Source organism: Haliotis asinina, chromosome 13 (genome assembly GCF_037392515.1).
Source record: "Haliotis asinina isolate JCU_RB_2024 chromosome 13, JCU_Hal_asi_v2, whole genome shotgun sequence".
NCBI lineage: Eukaryota > Metazoa > Mollusca > Gastropoda > Lepetellida > Haliotidae > Haliotis > Haliotis asinina.
In genome coordinates this window covers 47,809,779-47,833,062 of record NC_090292.1, presented here as the reverse complement: position 1 = coordinate 47,833,062, position 23,284 = coordinate 47,809,779, and positions in this window count along the sequence as shown.

The following is a 23,284-nucleotide window of genomic DNA, read 5'->3' as shown; positions in this document are numbered from 1 at the left end:
AGTACTCACTGACAGTGGAAGGAGTTATGGCATGCTTCACCAATAGAGTTCAACATCATGATAAAACCTATTAGTGGGATAATGCCACACAGAAAACCAAATTAATTTCTCTACACTGCTGAGAGGTAATGGTTTATGGTTTGACACTAAAGTAGTATGATGCATAAACTCTGTATCCTCTGAGGTACAATGTTTTCTCTCTCTAACAAAGAAATATTACAACAATGTCATGTTAAAGGCTAATGTGGGACGGTGTTTGGGTGTTGATTCTAATTTAACGCATTTGTTCTATATGTAATAAGGGAATAGAAGATGAATTTCACTTAAAACTCATATGTGAATGCTACAATAATCTAAGAACCTGTTATTTACCATAATCCGTATGTATAATCACAATCCGTCTACCTATATATTTAAGCAATTACTGTCTTCCACATCATCTGAGTTATTGAATAGTCTTTGTAAATATTTATGTTTGAGCTTTGAGCTACGTCAGCGGTTGGTTAATGGATAGCACATTTGTATCCCATGGTGCCTGTTATGTTGTCATAAGCGTGTTTACAATGTACTTGTGTATCATTCAACATATATATGTATGTATCTGTATAACTACATGGGCCGATGGGCAGCATACGAAATAAAAGACTTGACTTGAAATACAACATATACCTCTTTTTAATGTTTTGGTGCCATCCTCCTTTTCGCTCTTGCCTTCCTAGGCATTATGACGCTGTCGGACTCTGAACTTGAATCTGATACAAGATGTGATATGTATTAGGGGTGTATATTGGCAAAACAATTGTATTGCAATTTATTGTGATATTGGTGTTCGTATTGAGATCTTAAGTGTTTGACAGTGAGTGGCATTAAATGTGCATGTCAATAATTTTTTCTACATCACAAGTTGAATAACGAAAGAAAGCATCTGTTGTGAATACCAATATGTGTAGAGTTTAATGAAGACTATCACAAAAACTTCATATTTGTTCTTTACCAAGCATACCACTTCTCAGAAAAGATATTGCAATATGTATCATTTTACAAGCAAATAGCGATTTAACGATAAAACAGTAATACTGTGCAGGCAAAATATTTATGCAGTCGCCCACTTGTATGAAAGAACAACTACTTCACGGTGAAGGAAAAAAATGTACATTAGTAGTTGCAATCGTACCTGTCATATTGATTTCATGAAACCTAGAGACTAGTCGGTAGCTAGGCCACTTCATGCATGCAGTGTGCATCTGAAACATTAATGAGAACCACACTGACACATTAATGTAAACAGCAAGAAGATTTCAACAGATGAATTTATTGGCTTAGATGTGGAATTACTGAAATTTATCATTTGTTAAGAGGCTGGATAAAGGTTGGTATTTATTAATTTAGATTACTCACTCATGACATGCTCTGAAGAAAGTCAGAAATTCAATACCTGACTATTTTCTATGAGAGATTCCATACAAACAACAACAATAAAGACATGTCATGATATTTATTAATTCAGATTACTAACTAATGACATACATTGAAGATTCCAGTAAAGGTACTTGTGACAGTGGGAGGTCGAAGATGGATGTGCACAGGTGGAAGGTGTAAAGAAAAGTCAGAAATTCAATACCTGACTATTTCCACTGAGAGATTCCATACAAACAACAACAATAAAGACATGTCATGATATTTATTAATTCAGATTACTCACTCATGACATACTCTGAAGATTCCAGTAAAGGTACTTGTGATAGTGGGAGGTCGAAGATGGATGTGCACAGGTGGGAGCGGAAAAAAGAAAGTCAGAAATTCAATACCTGACTATTTCCACTGAGAGATTCCATACAAACAACAACAATAAAGATATGCCATGATATTTATTAATTCAGATTACTCACTCATGACATACCCTGAAGATGCCAGTAAAGGTACTTGTGACAGTGGGAGGTCGAAGATGGATGTGCACAGGTGGAAGCGGAAAAAAGAAAGTCAGAAATTCAATACCTGACTATTTCCACTGAGAGATTCCATACAAACAACAACAATAAAGACATGTCATGATATTTATTAATTCAGATTACTCACTCATGACATACCCTGAAGATTCCAGTAAAGGTACTTGTGACAGTGGGAGGTCGAAGATGGATGTGCACAGGTGGAAGGTGTAAAGAAAAGTCAGAAATTCAATGCCTGACTATTTTCTATGTGTGATTCAATTAAATTAAGCTGCTTCGAAGATTTCATTAAGCAATGCACTTAAGATTATATTGATTAGAATGGTGTCTTGACAATTTCACAATATGTTTTATACATTACATAATCGTGATGTTTTCTTAAGTGGCATTTAGAAACGCCTCTTCAAAATCGTAATGGTATACATTGTTTAGTACCCACTTATATACTATCAAATTTCACACTATTGCTTCAAGCTAAGGCCCACAAATTAAATACACTGATGCCAATGATGGTCAATCGATTCCTTCCACAGTAAAAAGTATGACTTATTGATTCATTTTGATCCATTTTTGAGAAATTTATAATAATCCTCTCACAGTGTGAACGTTGTATAACTCCTGAGTCTAAGATGCAATGGTAATATTTTATACATACAAGGTTCAAAGCAGAACTGAAAAAACCACTTTACCCTCAAAACGTGGCAACCAATCCATTGAAAAATCCATTTTGTTTTGGTCATTTCAGGAAAAAATAAAGTTGTGAAAATCAATGAACATACCTCTTAAAAGCTAATGGCAACACTTCAGTAAGATGCCAGTGTATTTTAGAAACGAAATAATGCAATAATATTTCACTCGAAAGTCTCCCTTTTACACGTTTCCTTCAAAACTTTCCAAGAAAACATCAACTGTTGACATCAGGAAGCCACTGCGTGAATCGCGGGAACAATGGGCAAGGGAGGTAACTCTATTTTTTTTTATTTACGAAATTTTCAAGGTATTGTAAAATATTTTGCTGGGTTGATGGAAATGTCAAAAAAATGTGTACTAGAAAAAAAAGTAATAAAATCAGTGAAATGTCCATTGGAAAGTGTGTTTTTAAATATGGTCTTATTCACTCACCTCGTTTTGCCGACAATATCCTCTTCTAAAAATATTTTATGTGATATTCGTCATCACTGATGCCTCGGGTTCATGAATATGCAAAAATAAAATAAAATAAAATAAATAAACAATCGCGGAAATCGTCACAGAAAGTAGCGTAAAACAGGCTTGAAGAGAACTGGTGTTAGTGGCGCCCAACTTGGCATCGCTTTTAAACATAGCGACAGCTGCGCCGCCTGGCGAGTGTTGCGGTCACTGCATTTGGAAACCGATAACATGTGTCAACCAAGTAAGCGAGCCTGACCACCCGATCCGGTTAGTCGCCTCTTACGAGAAGCTGAGTCACCTTGTGTTGTTGGACACAATCTGAAATTTGAGGTTGATTTTGTTAATGGCGATGTACTGCTGGATGGTACAGCGATGGGAGCAAACCAGGTGAAGTCCTTCATCAAGTCTGCCCATAGTCGGTCCTTTGTGTAGAAGCTGTCTGAGAAGCCACTGCATCGTGTGTACAGGCAGTGTGTGGAACAGAACAGCAATCCAACCGACTCCTTCAGCTGGATGGAGTCGGCTGGTCTCAATGTGAAACTGAGGGCTTCCCTATTGCAGCTCAGGACCAGTCACTTCCCACTCGCAATAACCAGAATCCGATTCTTAACCAAAGTGTGAATATAAAATGTCGAATGTGCAATAAATTCAGAGACTGTCCAACACCTTGTCAGTGGATGCCCTTCCTTAACACAAACTGCATATCTTAAAAGACATGATGGCATGGCTCGCTGCTTTCATTATCATTTCAGCCATGCCTGTGACTTTGACCCTGAGGCCCATCCATGGTACGACCCTCAACATGTCCAGGGCGTCCTGGAAAATGATGATTTCAAACTTCTCTGGAATTGGCCAATATACAGCTGAGACGAATTCCAGCCAACAAACCTGATCTTGTCCTTTTTGATAAAACCAGTGAAATTATTTATATCGTTGAATGTTCTGTCCCTTTTGACAGTAACGTGGTTGGCAAGATTCAGGAAAAGCAGGATAAATATGCGGTCATTGCCTTTGAAATGCCTCGCATCCCAAGTACACTGTCGTCAGGCTTCCCATTATTCTCGGTGCCCTTGGTTTGGTACCTCCTGATCTCCTGGCGCAGATCAGAAGAGTGCCCGGTTTCTCCACCGGGAGCACAGCCCTTCTGACAATCTGGGTAATGCAGAAGGCTGCAGTGTTGGGGAGCCTTCATATTCTTCGAAAAGTTCTTGGTGGGCTCGACTAGACATGTAAAGTGTTTCCTGTGAGGAGTCCCATTCGCTGTCTGGACTGCGTGTAGAGGGGGCGAGGGCCCTGAGCTGATCATAAGCTTTACCAGCCTGACTGTGCCAGGATCACCCAAATCTTCTCTGCTGCTTTTCTATCTTAATCTGCAAAATAATAATATGATTATGGTGACGAATTGAAAAACAGCTTCACAAATTTTGAGCATTAAACTTATGCATTTATAAGTGTTGTTCGCATATGACATATACAAAATAGTTGTCACCAGGTGACAGCGTACCGTGCCAAGAAATACAATCTGTCAGTACATTCCTGAAGTCTGCCGGGCCATCTATGAAGCACTCCATGAAGACTATGTGACGGTAACACTAATATGTATAATGATGCACTATTTGTGGAATGTATATTAGTTGATTACATGATGAGTGTAAAGGACACCTGTCCCAGCCTCAGCATTGAATGTTATGATAAAAAGATGTTTAAGTAATAATTCACTGGTAAAAGACATATGCATTATGTCAGTAAGCCAGGAAATGTAAAGAGAGTATTAATAGATATAATTTTAATTATGTATGGTAAAACTCTGCATATGCCATCGTTTACAGTAGTTTCAATGATGCAATCAGTAATACACAAAGAATGTCTCATAAAATTTCAGTAAATCTTTGATTTTAGATGATAAAATACTGAATGAATAGTTTATGCTTGGAAGTATTCATGGTTTATTTTCAAACTGATATTCGAAGATTAATGACTGAATCTTCAGTCTGTGTTCTTGGCGTTTTCTGTCATCAGTAATACTTTTGTATCTCTAATCCTACTTGCTTGCCAAATAGAATGTCACAGTCTGATTCTGTTTCCTGTTTGCGCTTCTTTCTTTCATTGATCTGAGTATCATCAGTTTGTTCACATCCACACTGTCAATGCTTTGGCTCCTCTTTTTGTATAGGTGACGTTAAACACAATTCATTATTCTCAGTGCTTGGCTGCAATATAACATAAATTCAAATGAAAAAAATATTATTTATCTACACCAGTGTTACACAAGACACTTATGCATCGTATTTCGTATTTCTCAATAATGTTTCAGGTACCAAATTCAGAGGAAGAATGGCTTATAATTCAAGAAGGATTAATGTCCAAATGTAACTTTCCAAACTGAGTTGGAGCCCTTGATGGGAAACATATTGCCATCGAGGCACCAAACAAGAGTGGCTCTGTATTGTCCAATTACAAAAAAGCTCTTTAGCATCATCCTTCTGGTAATAGTGGATGCTAACTGTAGGTACATCTATGCTGATGTAGGGACAAATGGAAAAGCAGAAGATGCGGGAGTATACGCCAATTCTGACCTATCCGAGGCATTAGAAAATAATTCACTTCATATCCCAGAACCAAGATGTCACCCCGGAAGACAAGAGCCGGTGTCCAGTGTCGTTGTTGGGGACGATGCATTTATGATGAAACTTTACCTCATGAAATCCTTCCCCCTGAAATATTTATCTTTTCAGAAAAGGATCTTTAATTATCGCCTATCTAGGGCCAGGAGAGTGCCGGAAAATACATGTGGCATTCTTACAAACAGGTATATGGATAAGGTGAATATACATCATTTTGCCATTATTGGTAGATCGGTGGTATTGCATGAAAGTTTGATACTCTCAGTAGTCAAGGTCTCTTCTTCTGGAATGTTCTTTTCAGCTAGATTATGCTGGAAAATAAAGCATATTGTTCTGTTGTCACTCATACTGAAAAAAATGCAGTACACGGGATTTCATAGCACGAATTGCAGTGAACAATGAATCTGTCAAGAAAAATGCCAGTATTGCCTCATTACTTCAGAGCCATTCCATAAAGGGAAGATTTCACCATTTGTGGAAATCATGGCAATCATAAATCTCATTACAAACCATACTAATTTTGCTGGTATGTTATCAGTGCCTTTGTTGATAAGAAAAACATTATTGGATCACATCAAGGTTCTTGCAAAGCCATACATATACTTGTTCAAAAATATGGTACGTATGATGTACAGATCCTGAAATTCTATTTACTATATTGCTCACTGATGGTCTCTTTTGTACTGGTCTGGGAAACATACAGGACAGATGTTGCAGTCCCACTCCACTGAGAGTTGTTCACCTTCTTCAGCTCCCTCCCATTGTATGTCCTCAAGCTTGCGATTTTAGCAAATACTTGATCAGCTGAAAAAAGATGTATTAATTCTATGAACATGAAAACTAAACCAGATAAGCATCATAACAATCTGTTTGTATTTATGGCATGTACTTACTGGGCAAATAACCTTCATATAAGCTGGGTAAAAGTCATGATATGGATCCTAGGTTACCTTAGTTTAGTGATAGATGAAGGCGACTAATCACACCTGAAATACACTGATGTCTTACATCCTGTTCCTTTTGTGCTTTGTAAATTGCAAGTAGAGTTTTTCTGGTTAGGTTAAATAAAAAAAAAACTAGACACACTGCATATGTTGTATGGCATGGAGCCAGCATTGCGTGCCACTAGGTGGCGCCTCCGTGCATGATTGTGACGTCATCCGCAGTGTGACGTCACTGTCAGTGTATAGCGCCACGTCAGTCTGAGGTGACAGAGTGCAGCGACATTGAAACAAACAGTTTGTTGTTGTCTGTTTCACAATTTGCGATATTCTCAGAATAGAATTAACATAGAATTATGTCAAGACGTTTACGTACAATCACTCATAGTTTATGTTTACACTCACTTCACAATTTTCTTACCTGATCATGCGTGGATGCACATAAACAACATGACAAAGTGTCGCAAAATACATTCACCAAGTTTTATTTATGTTTACAAAGACACACGAATCGTGACACACGACAACGTGATCGGCACACACCACGTCATTGTCACTAACGACATGTGGTCGGTCTCTGTTCACCTCAACACTGACTTCAGTGTGCACCACGTGACACCACGAGATCTGACACTCACTGGTGTCCCTTTCGTCTCGCGTAGTCGGCCGCTGTCCACCCACCGTTGTCCCTGGCGTCGATCCAGGGACAGGATCAGCTTCACGGTCTCCAGATCCCCACCATAACAGGCCAAGTAAAGGACGTTGTTACAGCGCCTGTCCACCAGTGACACGTCAACCCCTCTGCCCACCAGGAACTCCACCACGTCCCTGTGTCCATTCACTGCTGCCATCTTCACCGATGTCATGTTCCACCGTCCTCCTCTATAGTTGATGTTCCACCTGCTATAGTTGATGTCAACGTTCCCAGCTTCACTTCCTCTAGGTTACCGCGCTTGCTGGCGTCGTAGAGGTCGAGGCCTGTTGCTGGTGATGGAGTCGCTGTGGCACAAAGTAAATTATGTACACCAGACATCTTTGTCACACATCTACAATGTTTACATCATGTTGATACGTGACTCGGACATTGCTACGTCATTTAAACAATTCCTGGCTGTCAACAATCCAACATGACGGGAATGTCAACATGTGGTTTCTAGAATTAACGATGGCGTTTTTAATACGCAAATTTCAGTTAGAGCCTGAAGTTGTAGCATTATTGTGTGTACGACTTGAGAGTGGTGGTGTTTGTTTAACTTTACAAGGTGATAATGTCAGTTCAACTGACTTGGGGGCATGGTGGGCAAGCTGTCTAAGGCGCCAGGCTGGTGATCAAGCGAGGTTGAGGTTTCGGGATCAAGCCAACCTGTGACCGGGCGTAAAAACCTTGGAGTCAACTTTGTGTACAGACTCTTTCAGTGTTGTCACAACCCCTAGTGTACAGTACACAACCCTGTGCACTTAAAAGAACCCACGAATCCGTTGGTATATGACCAGGTGGCGGCAACATGAACACGGGCATACACCTAGTTGCGTGTACAGCAACGTGCGGTAAACTTGGACAAAGTGCTGTGACTATGTGTCCCAGTCCACCCAGCTGTCAGTTGGGTACCTTGTTAGGATGAGAGTCACAATAAACTCGGTACGCCTGGTGGCAGCAAGATTTGTATACTCCCCAGGGAGTTGAGATTGAAATACGATGTGCTGTTGAGATTGACATCCAGTGATCGAGGGGAAAATACCATCGCCTTGAGCATGCACTAGTGCGTGGATATGTGCGCTATATAAATATCCTATCTATCTATCTACAACTGTTGCTGCTGGGTTTTCCTTCTACCGTGTGGATCAGAGTCTTGTGTCATCACTGGCGCCAGTAGAACTGCTGGGTGTCAGATCCTCACTCGAGTCAGTCGTGGAGACTGAAACAGGAAACATGTTGTTCAGGAAGTTATATATAACACATAAACATTTCTACTGCTGTTGTCGTCTTTCTACGTGCGTTTTGTCTTTCAATATTATGCTTGAATAAACTCTAAATACAGATCATATGGAAAAAGTATTAATCGTATATCGTTCAATTTGTCTGAGATAACTCTAAACCGAGACCGGCCAGCTGTGTATGAACAAAAGTAACACTTCCTAAACTAAGGTTTTACAGTTCGAAATTCTGTGATTGACAACGTCGATCGATACCGGGTGATATTCATCCCTCAAGTCAAAATCACCACGGGCATGGTAAATGCAGGGAGAAATAAAATCTGAGATTCCTACCTGCTGGGTTTTCTCACCTATCCTGTAGGTCTTGTGTCGTCACTGGCGCTGGTGGAACTGTGTTGTTCGGGTCAGTCGTGGAGGCTGAAACAGGTAATACAATATATGTCATATTTGGGATTTCACTTTCTTAGTAAAGTACAACTTCTAGCACATTTTTGGTTGAGTCCCTTCCTGAATTCGAATCCACACCCTCGGAGTCAGGCACCTAATCGCCAGCACTAAAAGTCAGCCGCCTAGCCCGCTCAGCTCCCGCGACTTCCACAGAAATGGAAGTCGGACAACTGGTAGTCTAGACTGCTTACTTTGTTTACCCATCTGATAAGTAAATTGGCACGACTGTCACTGCCGAAAGCTGTGCTTACACTATGCCATTTAGAAAGTGGTCAAATGCAACACATGTCATATTTGGGTTTTCTTGTGCTCGGAATTAATGGGTACAACAAGTCCTTAACTGAAAGGTTGCAATGGGGTCGCTGATATCAAGTGAACTGAATGTGTATGTGTGTGTGTGTGTGTGTGTGTGTGTGTGCGCGCGCGCGTTGTATACCACAGCTTAAAGGAACCAGTGAGCAAGTGAGAGAGTTTACTTTTACACCATTTTTATCAACAATGCAGCAATATCATGGCGAGGATACATCAGTGGGCTTCAAACATTGTACTCATGTGGGGAATCAAACTGGGACCTTGTGACGAGATATCGGTCAAAACACACTGGGTGCCAGACGGACAGATACATGTTTGTACTACCTCTTCAACCTCACTTTGAACTCCAATGAAATTTTAAATATGCACATTTTCGTCGTATTTGGGTGTTTGCCTCTTTACTTTCCATTGTTCAAATTATTAATATGTTTAACTGCCTAGAGTCCTATGCCAGAAGGCTATGGCTCATGGGCCAATCTGGTGAGGTTGACCTCCAAATTCGGTATGTTTCCAATTTCTTGTCACTGGGCTGAACCTCCCTGGCATGTACTTTGGTATACAAATACTGCTATTTGTGTCATACTCACTGGAGTATAACATCCCTGTATACCTAGTGTTTGTATTCTGGAGACCCAATGCAATTAGACACCGTCCTGGTTGACACTCCGTGGTGGGTGGGGAGCAGGGTTGTTGAACCACACTTTTTTCATTATGTCTCAAATACACTCCGGTTCAAAAAGACGGCATTTGGATGCAAGTTCGTCTGATGATGATCATGGCATTAATGTAGATTCCTGGGCTCGATTTATCGTTATTGAGGCTTTAGATCACAATCCAATTAAACTGAACCCTTTTGCAATTTCAAAAGCTGTCAATGGATATTATGGCGAAGAATGTTACTCGCCGGCTCTTTGCTAGTGGAATGTTTACGTAAACAGCAATCTTTGAACCTTTTGTCTATTAAACAGTTTGCCAACGTTGAGGTTTCCGTTTCAGAACACAAAACATTAAATTCCTGTAAAGGAATTGTACGCGATCGTGCTCGATGTCTATCTGACATGAGTGAGAAGGATATTGTTGCTGAAATGAAGAGTCAAGGAGTCACTGATGTGAAACGTTTCACTAAAAAGCAAAATGACAATGTTATACTGACCAACACCTATCTCTTCACGTTTTCCCTTCCAAAATTGAAAACAAGTGTTAAAGCGGGTTATTTCAATATCGGTGTTGAGGTTTGCGTTCCAAACCCTCTCAGATGTTACAGGTGTCAAAAGTTTGGCCACGGAGCAAAGAACTGCAATCGCAGCACTGTGTGCTCTCGCTGCAGTGATGCTCATGACAGTTCCACATGCGCTACAGAAACTTTAAAGTGCGCAAACGGTAACGGAAAACATCTGGCCTCTTCCAAATCATGTCCAGTATTCGAACATGAATAAAAAATTCTTTAACTTAAGTGCAAAAACAACATTTCATATCATGAGGCTAAAAAGTTATTGATGTCACAATCATCTGCATCTTCTGCGTCACCTAAAACCTTTTCAGCAGTTGTATCAACTCAACAATCTAGACCAGCTCCGGTGACAGTATCTGTAGCTTGCCAGACAACACTTTCCTGGGTCGAACAACAAGTTATACTAGACACAGTAGCTCCTAATCCTCAGCTTGAGGCTAAAACGTCAACATCAGCATCTCAAACTGATATTATGCCAGACAATACGTCCAACAAGGCAGTTCAAGGCGCAGCCCAGTTATCCAGAAAAGAAAAGAAACAAATGGGAAGAAAAGCCAGATCCCTCCAGCACTTGGAGGTACCTTCTTCACTTCCAAATACTGTTGAGGTTCATAATTCATTTGAACCTCTTGACATTGAGATTAGTCCCTCACACATTGTGAAGGATAGCAGACCTCAATCCCGATCTCAAATTAAGCCCCCATGAATGACTCACATATCATTCAGTGGAATTGCAGAGGACTGCGGAATAATTTTAATGATTTACAGTTACTTATACAGGATTTTAAACCTTCAGCTCTATGTTTACAGGAGACACATGTACATTTACCAAATACTGAGAAACTTGACTTAAGGCAGTACAGTTCATACAATTTCTTCTCACCCCCGGGTGTTAAAGCAACAGGAGGTTCTTAGATTCTGGTGAGACAAGGTATTATTCATAGCTCGGTTTCTCTGAATACCCCCCTCCAAGCTGTTGCTGTCCGAGTAACTTTGGACATTGTTCTTACATTGTGTTCACTCTATGTTCCTCCTTCTTCATCTCTTCAGCATGCTAATCTTCAGGCGTTGTATGATCAACTTCCCAAGCCCTGTATCATCATGGGAGATTTGAATGAACACAACCCTCTTTGGGGAAGTGCACACACTAATAATAAGGGGAAAGTACTGGAAGATTTTCTTGCCAACAATGACATATGCCTCTTCAATGATACATCCAACACGTATTTACATCCCGGTACAGGTACTTACTCATCCCTTGATCTGTCCATGATCTTCTGAATCAGTTTGAATGGTCAGTCCAGAATGACCTGTGTGGCAGTGATCATTTTCCAACCATTCTCAAAGCTATTGCTCCGTCAGATGTTCCTCCATCATCAAGGTGGAATTTTAAAAAGGCTAACTGGACTTTATATAAAAGTCTATGTGCTGACAAACTCACACCTGAACTTTTTCATGATATACCTGATGCCAAACAATGTTTTTCAGATGAACTAAATAACATAGCTGAAGAGTGTATCCCAAAGTCCTCTGCAATTCCGGCACCCGTGGCGAGCCACCTCCTCGTGGTGGGTGCTGGGTAACGCGAAGAGCTCGCCGGCACCCCCGTTGTGGACCCGGGGGCATATTTGGTCCACCAACCTGTTTGCCGTGGGTTGCGGCCCTGTGTCGGTGGAGGACGGGTGTCTGGGGGTTGAGGGCACTGGGGGCTTGTGACCGCGTTCCCTTTGCTCAACACACCCCTTCGACCCTTACTTCACCTAGACGGGAGGTTGAATGAGCCCAGTTCATCCAATCGGCTGGTCATGCTAAGCCCTGTACATGTAAATTTTACAGCATAAATTTTTAGAAACCATTTTGTCTTTTGTCAGTTGTCATGGCTTTGTGATGATATATCTATTTTACTATTAAATAACTCAAATTTCGTATCTTGCCTTGAGTCCTATGTCCAGAAGGCAGTGGCTCATGGGCCAATCTGGTGGAATAATTACTTGCTGATTATTCTGCTTGAGTATATCATCCGGGTATCCTTGGTGCTGCAGGCTGGAAACCCGCCTGCTCTTAGCATTGTCCTTGTAATACTCCGTGGGGGGTGGGGAGCTCGGATGACGAATTCATACTAACTTACCATGGAATACCAAACCCGAAACAAAAAAACGAAACGCCAACTCGACAATGATGATGATGAACAGCGACCCTCCAAATCTATTGATTACTGGCCTCGTTTTCTGATCCTTGAGACGCTTGATAATACTCCTTTAAAACTGAATCCATTTGCGATATCTAAAGGTATCCATGGAATAGCAGGAGATATTAAAGATGTGAAACGCTTGCGTTCAGGATGTTTATTACTTGAATGTAATAGAAAACAGCAAGCAACTAACCTGTTGTCCATTGAAACGTTTGTTGGAGTTCCGGTTAAGGTCTCTGCACATAGAACACTGAACACCAGTAAAGGTATTGTACGAGACCGAGATCGTCTATTTGTAGATATGACCGAGATTGACATTGCATCGGAAATGAAGGATCAAGGTGTGATGTATGTCAAAAGATTTTCCAGTCGAAAAAACAATGAAAGTGTTCCAACTAACACATACCTGTTTTCTTTTACTGCGCCAAATCCACCCAAATCAGTCAGGGCAGGTTACTACAGCGTTACTGTTGATGCATACATCCCCAATCCTCTGAGATGTTTCAAATGCCAGAAGTTTGGACATGGTGTGAAGACTTGCACATTGTCTGTTACATGTGCTCACTGTGCTGAGACTACTCATGTAACAGAAGATTGTGAAAGTAGCTCCAAAAAATGTGCCAACTGCAATGGAAATCATTCAGCATTTTCTAAGGATTGTCCCACTTGGAAAAAGCAGATGGAGATCAACAGGATTAAATACACTAATAATGTCAGTTTTCCTGAAGCCAAAAAGTTGATACAGTCAAGGGATACTAATGAAACTTATGCCTCCATCGCCCGAAAGCCATCAGAAATGACCAACAAAGAAAATATTTCTCAAGTCATTACCTTGTCACATGCCTGTCAAACAGACTTGACGTGGATAAACACAGACATTCCAAAAAATCTTTCTCCTGAGCAATCAACACAGACAGCAGATTTACTTCCTGATCAGCAGAACTTTTCTCAGCACCAATCTCCCGTTTCTCAACTTGGATCACAACCAGGGAAGAATGAGAAACACACAGGTAAAACAAAGATCAAATCAAGATCAGACACTTCAAGACCAAATCGAGCTCCTAAAGGGTCAGACAAGATCAAATTATTTAATAAGTTTGGGTCACTAGAAGATATGGATGTGTCTGATAACATCCATCCTCGGGCACATAGCTTGTCGCCCTCTAAGAAAGTGCGGGGTAGATCCCCAATCAACCCACCATAGTTTTTTCCAAAAGTATAATACAATGGAATTGTAGAGGATTAAGGACTAATCTTAATGAACTACAGCTATTAGTCCAAGACTTTGCACCAGCAGCTTTCTGTTTACAGGAAACATACCTGAAACGGACAGATACTTTTAATTTACGTCAGTTTGATGCATACAATTATTTTTCCCCTTCGGGTGACAGGGCTACTGGAGGATCTTCAATCCTCGTTAAACAAGATGTTATCCATAGTTCTGTAGCTCTTAAAACTAACCTCCAGGCCGTTGCAGTGAGACTTACTCTTCACGTTACTTTTACACTATGCTCTTTGTATATACCGCCTTCCTCAGCACTCCAACAGTCAGATCTGCAAGATCTCTATGATCAACTCCCAAAGCCGTGTATCATAATGGGTGATCTCAATGGCCATAACCCGCTATGGGGTGGTACAAACACTAACTCAAAAGGTCAAATACTGAAAGATTTTATCTCCAATAATGACTTATGTTTATACAATGATGATTCAACCACTTATCTGCACCCTGCAACCGGCACCTACTCTTCTCTAGATCTGTCTTTTGCAGACTCTTCACTACTTAATGAGTTTGAGTGGTCAGTCCACAATGATCTCTGTGGAAGTGACCATTTCCCGACTATATTAAAATCTATAACTCCATCTGATGTTCCTCCGTCATCAAGACGAAATTTTAAAAAGGCTAACTGGGCTTTATATGAAACACTGTGTGCTGAAAAACTTAAACCTGAACTTTTTATTGACGTTCCTGATGCTATTCAATGTTTTTCTGAGGAACTGAATTCCATAGCTGATGAGTGTATACCAAAGTCCTCTGCAGTTCCACACATAAGAAAACCATGGTTCAACGATGAATGCAAACAAGCTAGGAAGGCAAGGAGAAAAGCAGAACATTATTTCCGTCGCCATCCTATGGTGCATAATTTAAATAAATTTAAAATTTTAAATGCTAAAGCTCGGCGTACTTTTAAACAGAACAAACGCCAATCTTGGCAAAATTATGTATCCAAAATAAATTCTCGGACACCTATGTCCAAGGTATGGAACATGGTCCAGAAAATTAAAGGTAAAGGTACTAAATCTACTGTCCATCATCTTAAAGATGGAGATCAATTACTTACTGATAAGTCAGATATTGCGAATAAACTGGGTGAAACTCTCGCTAAACATTCTTCCTCTTCGAATTATACACCTAAATTTCAGCAATATCAAAAACAACAAGAAAAGAAAATTATTAATTTCAATTCTGATAACGGGGAAGATTATAATGAAACGTTTTCTATTCATGAACTCCATACTGCTCTTGATCAAGCCCATGATACTGCTACAGGAGCTGATAACATCCATTATCAACTCCTGAAACATTTACCAGAATACTGTCTGGAAACTCTCCTAAGTATTTTTGATGATGTTTGGACATCGGGTAACTTTCCTCCTTCATGGCGTGATGCCATAGTGGTACCAATACCTAAACCTGGACGTGATCATACAGATCCATCCAATTATCGTCCGATTTCATTAACTAGCTGTGTTTGCAAGACCATGGAACGCATGATAAATAATCGACTTGTTTGGTACTTGGAAACAAATAATCTCATAACAGATATACAGTGTGGTTTCCGTAAAAACAGAAGTACTGTCGACCACTTAGTGCGACTGGAATCATTTGTTAAAAACGCACTAATTAATAAACAACATGCTGTGTCTATCTTTTTTGATCTTGAAAAAGCATATGACACCACCTGGAAATATGGCATTTTTGAGAGATTTACTTGACTTTGGCTTGCGAGGTCGTTTGCCTAAATTTATTGCCAACTTTTTAAATGACAGACAATTCCAGGTCCGTGTGGGTTCTACCCTGTCTGACCATTACAATCAGGATCAGGGTGTTCCACAAGGCAGTATTCTGTCTGTCACTCTTTTTAGCATCAAGATCAACAGTTTATCAAAAGTTTTAAACGATTCAATTGATGGATCGTTATTTGTGGATGATTTTAATATTTCTTGTCGTGGTGAAAATATGCATACCATTGAACGGCAACTACAGTTGTGTTTAAACAAGATTAATAAATGGTGTCTTGAAAACGGCTTTAAATTTTCTAAATCGAAAACTAACTGCATACATTTTTGTCGTAAATATAAACCCCATAAAGACCCTGAACTGTCTCTAGATGGGACACCCATTAAAGTTGTGAAGGAAGCCAAGTTCTTGGGTCTAATCTTTGATTCACATTTAACTTTTTTACCACATATTAAATCACTTAAAACTAAATGCCTGAAAGCACTTGACTTGTTGAAAGTTGTTTCAAATTCAAAATGGGGAGGGGATCAAGCTACCCTTCTCCATCTCTATCGATCACTAGTTCGTTCTAAACTTGATTATGGCTCAATCGTTTACGGTGGAGCCTGCAAAAGCAATCTTAAACTTCTTGATCCTGTCCATCATCAAGGTCTGAGGCTTTGTCTTGGATCTTTTAGAACTTCACCTATTGACAGTCTCTATGTTGAGGCTGATGAACCTTCTCTTGAGCAGCGCCGTATAAAGTTAGCTTTACAATACATTACTAAATTATACTCTAATCATTCTAACCCTGCATATAACTGTGTTTTCAATCCCCTTTATGAGGATTTATACAACAAAAAGTCTTCTCTTGTCCCGCCTCTGGGACATAGAAATAAACCTTTTCTTTCTGCTGCTGGGATTCAGCTGGAAAACATAGCTCCCTCCCGTCTTCTTTCTTCTCCTCCCTGGCAGTTGGTCAGGCCTCAAGTAGACCTAACATTGACCACATTTAAATAATCAGAGACTTATGAATTACAATATAAGCAAGAATATAATCAATTAAAACATAAATATAGCAATTATAAATCCTTATTTACAGATGGATCCAAGGATGGTGGATCCAGAACAATATCTTCTAGATTACCAGATAGTAGTTCTATTTTTACAGCTGAAGCTAACGCCATATTAACAGCCCTTAAATATATTCAAAGACACCCTAAACGTAAACAATATATAATCTATTCAGACTCTCTTTCTTGTCTCCAGGCGATTAAAAATTTATCATGTAAACATCCACTTTTAATTGACATTATTGAATTGTATAATAATCTTGCTACTGGCCAATACGACATCGTCTTCTCTTGGTTACCCAGCCACGTGGGTATTTCCGGTAACGCAATGGCTGATCTTGCTGCCAAGGCAGCTCTCAACAAATCTGTGACACCACTTCTTATTCCTTACACTGATTACAAAGCTAGCATGAGGGAATGATGTAAATCCAGCTAAATTCCATGCAGGTAGCAAAGGTACTGTAAGTCCCCATGGTCCCTAGTATGGTGATCTACCTTCAGTTGTTAGCAATCTATAGCCCATTTTTACATTGTATTGTCCTGTATAGATACATTGTTTTGGGTATAGTTACTAGTTTTATATTCTACTCTGTGATATCCTAGTTGTTTTACTGTCCTTCGCTGACAGGTTTTATAATAGACATATATTTCATTTTAGTATTAAATGTTCTCGTCACGATATGGCTGAGATATTGCCGATGTGACGTTAAATATTAACTCACTCACTCACTCACTCACTCTGCAATTCCACATGTGCGTAAACCCTGGTTTAACAATGAATGCAAACAGGCTAGGAAGGCACGGAAGAAAGCTGAAATGTTTTTCCGTCGCCATCCCATGGTCCATAATTTGGACAAATTTAAAATTTTAAATGCCAAAGCACGCCGTACTTTCAAGCAAAATAAACTCCAATCTTGGCGGAACTACGTATCAAAGATTAATTCGCGCACACCAATATCAAAGGTATGGAATATGATCCAGAAAATCAAAGGTAAGGGCTTTAAATCTAGCGTTCACCATCTTAAAGATGGGAATCAATTATGGACCAATAAATCAGATATTGCAAATAAATTAGGTGAAACGTTAGTCAAACACTCTTCCTCATCTAATTATGTACCCGAATTCCAAAAATATCAAAAACTGCAAGAAAAGAAAACTATTCATTTCAATTCAGATAATGGGGAAGATTATAATGGAACATTTTCGATGCATGAGCTTCATACTGCTCTTGACCAGGCTCACGATACTGCTTCAGGCAGTGATGGTATACATTATCAGCTCCTCAAGCACTTACCTGAGTTTAGAGACGCTCTTACATATTTTTGATGACATTTGGACATTTGGAACATTTCCTTCGTCATGGCGTGATGTTATTATTGTTCCCATACATAAGCCCTGTCGTGATCATACTGATCCCTCCAATTATAGACCAATATCACTAACGAGCTGCGTTTGTAAGACCATGGAACGTATGATAAATAATCGACTTGTTTGGTACTTGGAAACCAATAACCTCATAACAGATATACAATGTGGTTTCCGTAAAAACAGAAGTACTGTCGATCATTCAGTACGCTTGGAATCTTTTGTAAAAAATGCCATTATTAATAAACAGTGAGTGAGTGAGTGAGTTAATATTTATCGTCACATCGGCAATATCTCAGCCATATCGTGACGAGAACATTTAATACTGAAATGAAATATATATATCTATTATAAAACCTGTCAAGAAGAGACAGTAAAACAACTAGAATATCACAGATGAGAATATAAAACTAGTAACTATACCTAAAACAATGTATCTATACAGGACAATATAAGATAAAAATGGGCTATAGATTGCTAACAACTGAAGGTAGATCACCATACTAGGGACCATGGGGACTTACAGTACCTTTGCTACCTGCATGGACCCTAGCTGGATTTACATCATCCCCTCAGCTGGCAGCAATTTGGGAAACCTAGCCATGCAAATAAAAAAGACACTTATGCTACGATTAAAAACATGGAAAGTTTGAATTTACTTTGAATGTTTGTGGACTTACGTACCCTCTCAGGGGGACAATAGTTTTACAGTACTTCAGCCCCCTTTGAGGATACAGCCACTAACAAGCACAGTTCTGAATTTAAACTTCCAATCATAAAATATTTATCTATTTACAATTCAGACAATAAATCTAATTCTTTTAAAAATGCAATGATTAAATGAGATATTGTGTTATTAAAAAGATCCTTCAGAGTTCGTGAATTAAAATACTGATCCCTTGTGATGGAATACTCGACACAGTCAAGCAGGATATGCTTGACTGTGATTCTTCCATCACAAGGGATACAAAACGGAGGATCCTCACCTTTAAGCAAATATTTATGTGTATATCTTGTGTGGCCAATACGACATCGTCGCATGATGACCTCCTCAAATCTGGACTGACAACCCAAGTAGGTGTAACCAATATACGGTTTTATTTCATGTAACTTACATGTAACTTTCATGTAACTATTTCATGTAACCTACTTGAGTGTCCCACTTCTTCTGCATCAGATCACGGATATACGTTCTAATGCAAGCTTTGTAATCTGAATATGGAAGAAAAAGTGGTGTCACAGATTTGTTGAGTGCCGCCTTGGCAGCAAGATCGGCCATCACATTTCCAGAAATACCTACGTGACTGGGCAACCAACAAAAGACGATGTCGTATTGGCCAGTAGCAAGAGTATTATACAGTTCAATAATTTCAATTAAAAGCGGATGTTTACAAGAAATGTTTTTAATAGCCTGAAGACAAGACAGAGAGTCGGAATATATTATATACTGTTTACGTTTAGGGTGTCTTTGAATATATTTAAGAGCTGTTAATATGACGTTAGCTTCTGCTGTAAAAATAGAACTATTATCTGGTAATCTAGAAGATATTGTTCCGGATCCAATGACAGTAGCACAAGCCACTGCACCACCGTCCTTGGACCCATCTGTAAATAAGGATTTGTAATTGTTATATGTATGTTTCAATTGATTATATTCTTGTTTATACTGTAATTCATTAGTTTCTGATTTTTTAAATGTAGTTAATGTTAGGTCAACCTGTGGCCTAACCGACTGCCATGGGGGAGAGGAAAGAAGACGGGAAGGAGCTATATTGTTTAGCTCAATACCAGCAGCAGCAATAAACGGCTTTATTCTGAGCCCAAGAGGTGGAACAAGAGAAGACTTTTTGCTATACAAATCCTCATAAAGGGGATTGAAGACACAGTTATATGCAGGGTTAGATTCGTTAGAGTATAGTTTTATGATATATTGTAAAGATAATTTGATACGGCGTTGTGCAAGAGATGGTTCATCGGCCTCAACGTAAAGACTGTCAATAGGTGAAGTTCTGAAGGACCCAAGACAAAGTCTTAGACCTTGGTGATGGACAGGATCAAGAAGTTTAAGACTGCTTTTGCAGGCTCCACCATAGACAATGGAGCCATAATCAAGTTTAGAACGAACGAGTGATCGATATAAATGGAGAAGGGTAGCTTGATCCCCTCCCCATTTCGAATTTGAAACCACTTTCAACAAGTCAAGAGCCTTCAGGCATTTACTTCTAAGTGATTTAATATGTGGTAAAAACGTTAAGTGTGAATCAAAGATTAGACCCAAGAATTTGGCTTCCTTCACAACTTTAATGGTCGTCCCATCTAGAGACAGTTCAGGGTCTTTATGTGGTTTGTATTTTCGACAAAAATGTATGCAGTTAGTTTTCGATTTAGAAAATTTAAAGCCGTTTTCAAGACACCATTTATTAATCCTGTTTAAACACAACTGCAATTGCCGTTCAATGGTATGCATATTTTTACCACGACAAGAAATATTAAAATCATCCACAAATAACGATCCATCAATTGAATCGTTTAAAACTTTTGATAAACTGTTGATCTTGATGCTAAAAAGAGTGACTGACAAAATACTGCCTTGTGGAACACCCTGATCCTGATTGTAATGATCAGACAGGGTAGAGCCCACGCGGACCTGGAATTGTCTGTTATTTAAAAACTTGGCAATAAATTCAGGCAAACGACCTCGCAACCCGAAGTCATGTAAATCTCGTAAAATGCCATATTTCCAAGTAGTGTCCTATGCTTTTTCAAGATCAAAAAAGACAGACACAGCGTGTTGTTTGTTAATCAGTGCGTTTTTTACAAATGATTCTAAACGCACTAAGTGATCGACAGTACTTCTGTTTTTGCGGAAACCACATTGTATATCTGTGATAAGGTTATTAGTTTCCAAGTACCAAACAAGTCGATTATTTATCAGGCGTTCCATGGTCTTGCAAACACAGCTTGTTAATGAAATCGGACGATAATTGGATGGATCCGTATGATCACGTCCAGGTTTAGGTATTGGTATTACTATGGCGTCACGCCATGACGGAGGAAAGTTACCCGATGTCCAAATATCATCAAAAATATTTAGGAGAGTTTCTAGGCAGGATTCTGGTAAGTGCTTCAGGAGTTGATAATGTATGTTATCAGCTCCAGTAGCAGTGTCATGAGCCTGATCAAGAGCAGTATGGAGTTCATGAATAGAAAACGTTTCATTATAATCTTCCCCATTATCAGAATTGAAATTAATAGTTTTCTTTTTTTGTTCTTTTTGATATTGCTGGAATTTAGGTAAATAATTAGAAGAGGAAGAGTGTTTAGCGAGTGTTTCGCCCAATTTATTTGCGATATCTGATTTATCAGTAAGTAATTGATCTCCATCTTTAAGATGATGGACAGTAGATTTAGTACCTTTACCTTTGATTTTCTGGACCATGTTCCATACCTTGGACATGGGTGTCCGAGAATTTAATTTGGATACATAATTTTGCCAAGATTGGCTTTGTTCTGTTTAAAAGTACGCCGAGCTTTAGCATTTAAAATTCTAAATTTATTTAAATTATGCACCATAGGATGGCGACGGAAATAATGTTCTGCTTTTTTCCTTGCCTTCCTAGCTTGTTTGCACTCATCGTTGAACCATGGTTTTCTTATGTGTGGAACTACAGAGGACTTTGGTATACACTCATCAGCTATGGAATTCAGTTCATCCGAAAAGCATTTAATAGTATCAGGAACGTCAATAAAAAGTTCAGGTTTAAGTTTTTCAGCACACAGTGTTTCATATAAAGCCCAGTTAGCCTTTTTAAAATTTCGTCTTGATGACGGAGGAACATCAGATGTAGTTACAGCTTTTAACATAGTAGGAAAATGGTCACTTCCACAGAGGTCATCGTGGACTGACCATTCGAATTCATTTAGTAGTTCGGAAGTTGTCAGAGACAAGTCAAGAGCAGAATAGGTCCCTGTACCAGGATGTAAATATGTGCTGGAACCATCATTATGAATACACAAATCATTGTCAGAACAAAAGTCCTCCAACAATTTCCCTTTAGTGTTAGTAGGTATACTACCCCAGAGTGGGTTGTGCCCATTTAAATCTCCCATTATAATACAGGGCTTCGGGAACTGATCATATAGAGCTTGCAGATCAGTTTTAGCAAACGTCGAAGACGGAGAAATATAAAGAGAGCATAGCGTAAACGCTACATCTAACGTAATTCTCACTGCAACAGCCTGCATATTAGTATTAAGTGAAACAGGGCTTTGAATAACGTTTTGTTTGACTAGAATGGATGATCCGCCAGTGGCCCGATCACCCGGAGGTGCAAAACAATGATATGTGTTAAACTGACGAAAATTAAATGTATCTGTTTGTTTTAAATATGTCTCTTGGAGACATATCGCTGAAGGTGTAAAATCTTGGACTAATAGCTGTAATTCATGGAAATTAGTCCTCAATCCTCTGCAGTTCCACTGTACAATATTATTGGAATAAACTATCTTTTAGGGGGATTTATTGGGGATCTACCCCGCACTCTTTTGGAGGGCGACAAGCTATGTGCCCTAGAATGGACATTTTCAGAAACGTCCATTTCTTCAAGAGACCCATATTTATTGCACAATTGAATTTTATTTTGTGATCCTTTAGGAGCTCTGCCACTTTGTTGTTTTGAAGCATCAGGCTTTGGCTTCGGTTTACTTTTCACCGTTTGTTGACTCTCAGCTGTAGATTGAGACTTTGAGTGTGACTGAGATGCTGATTTATGATCAGACGAAGTCTTTGAGGTTTTAGGAAGTGATTCCTCAGTCTGTGATGATATAGCAGTGCACAAATGTTGTGGAGAGTCGCAACTGACCCAAGTCAAGGTAGTTTGACAGCCTGTGGTTGACGTTGTTTTAGAACTAGACCCCAATGATGTTTTTGCTACTGTAGCATAACTTTCTGAAAGTTCAGATCTCTTTACCAGTTTTTTGGCCTCAGAAAAGGAGATATTTTGTGTAAATTTTATTTTATTGATCTCCATTTGCTCTTTCCAAATAGGACACTGTTTAGAAAAGGA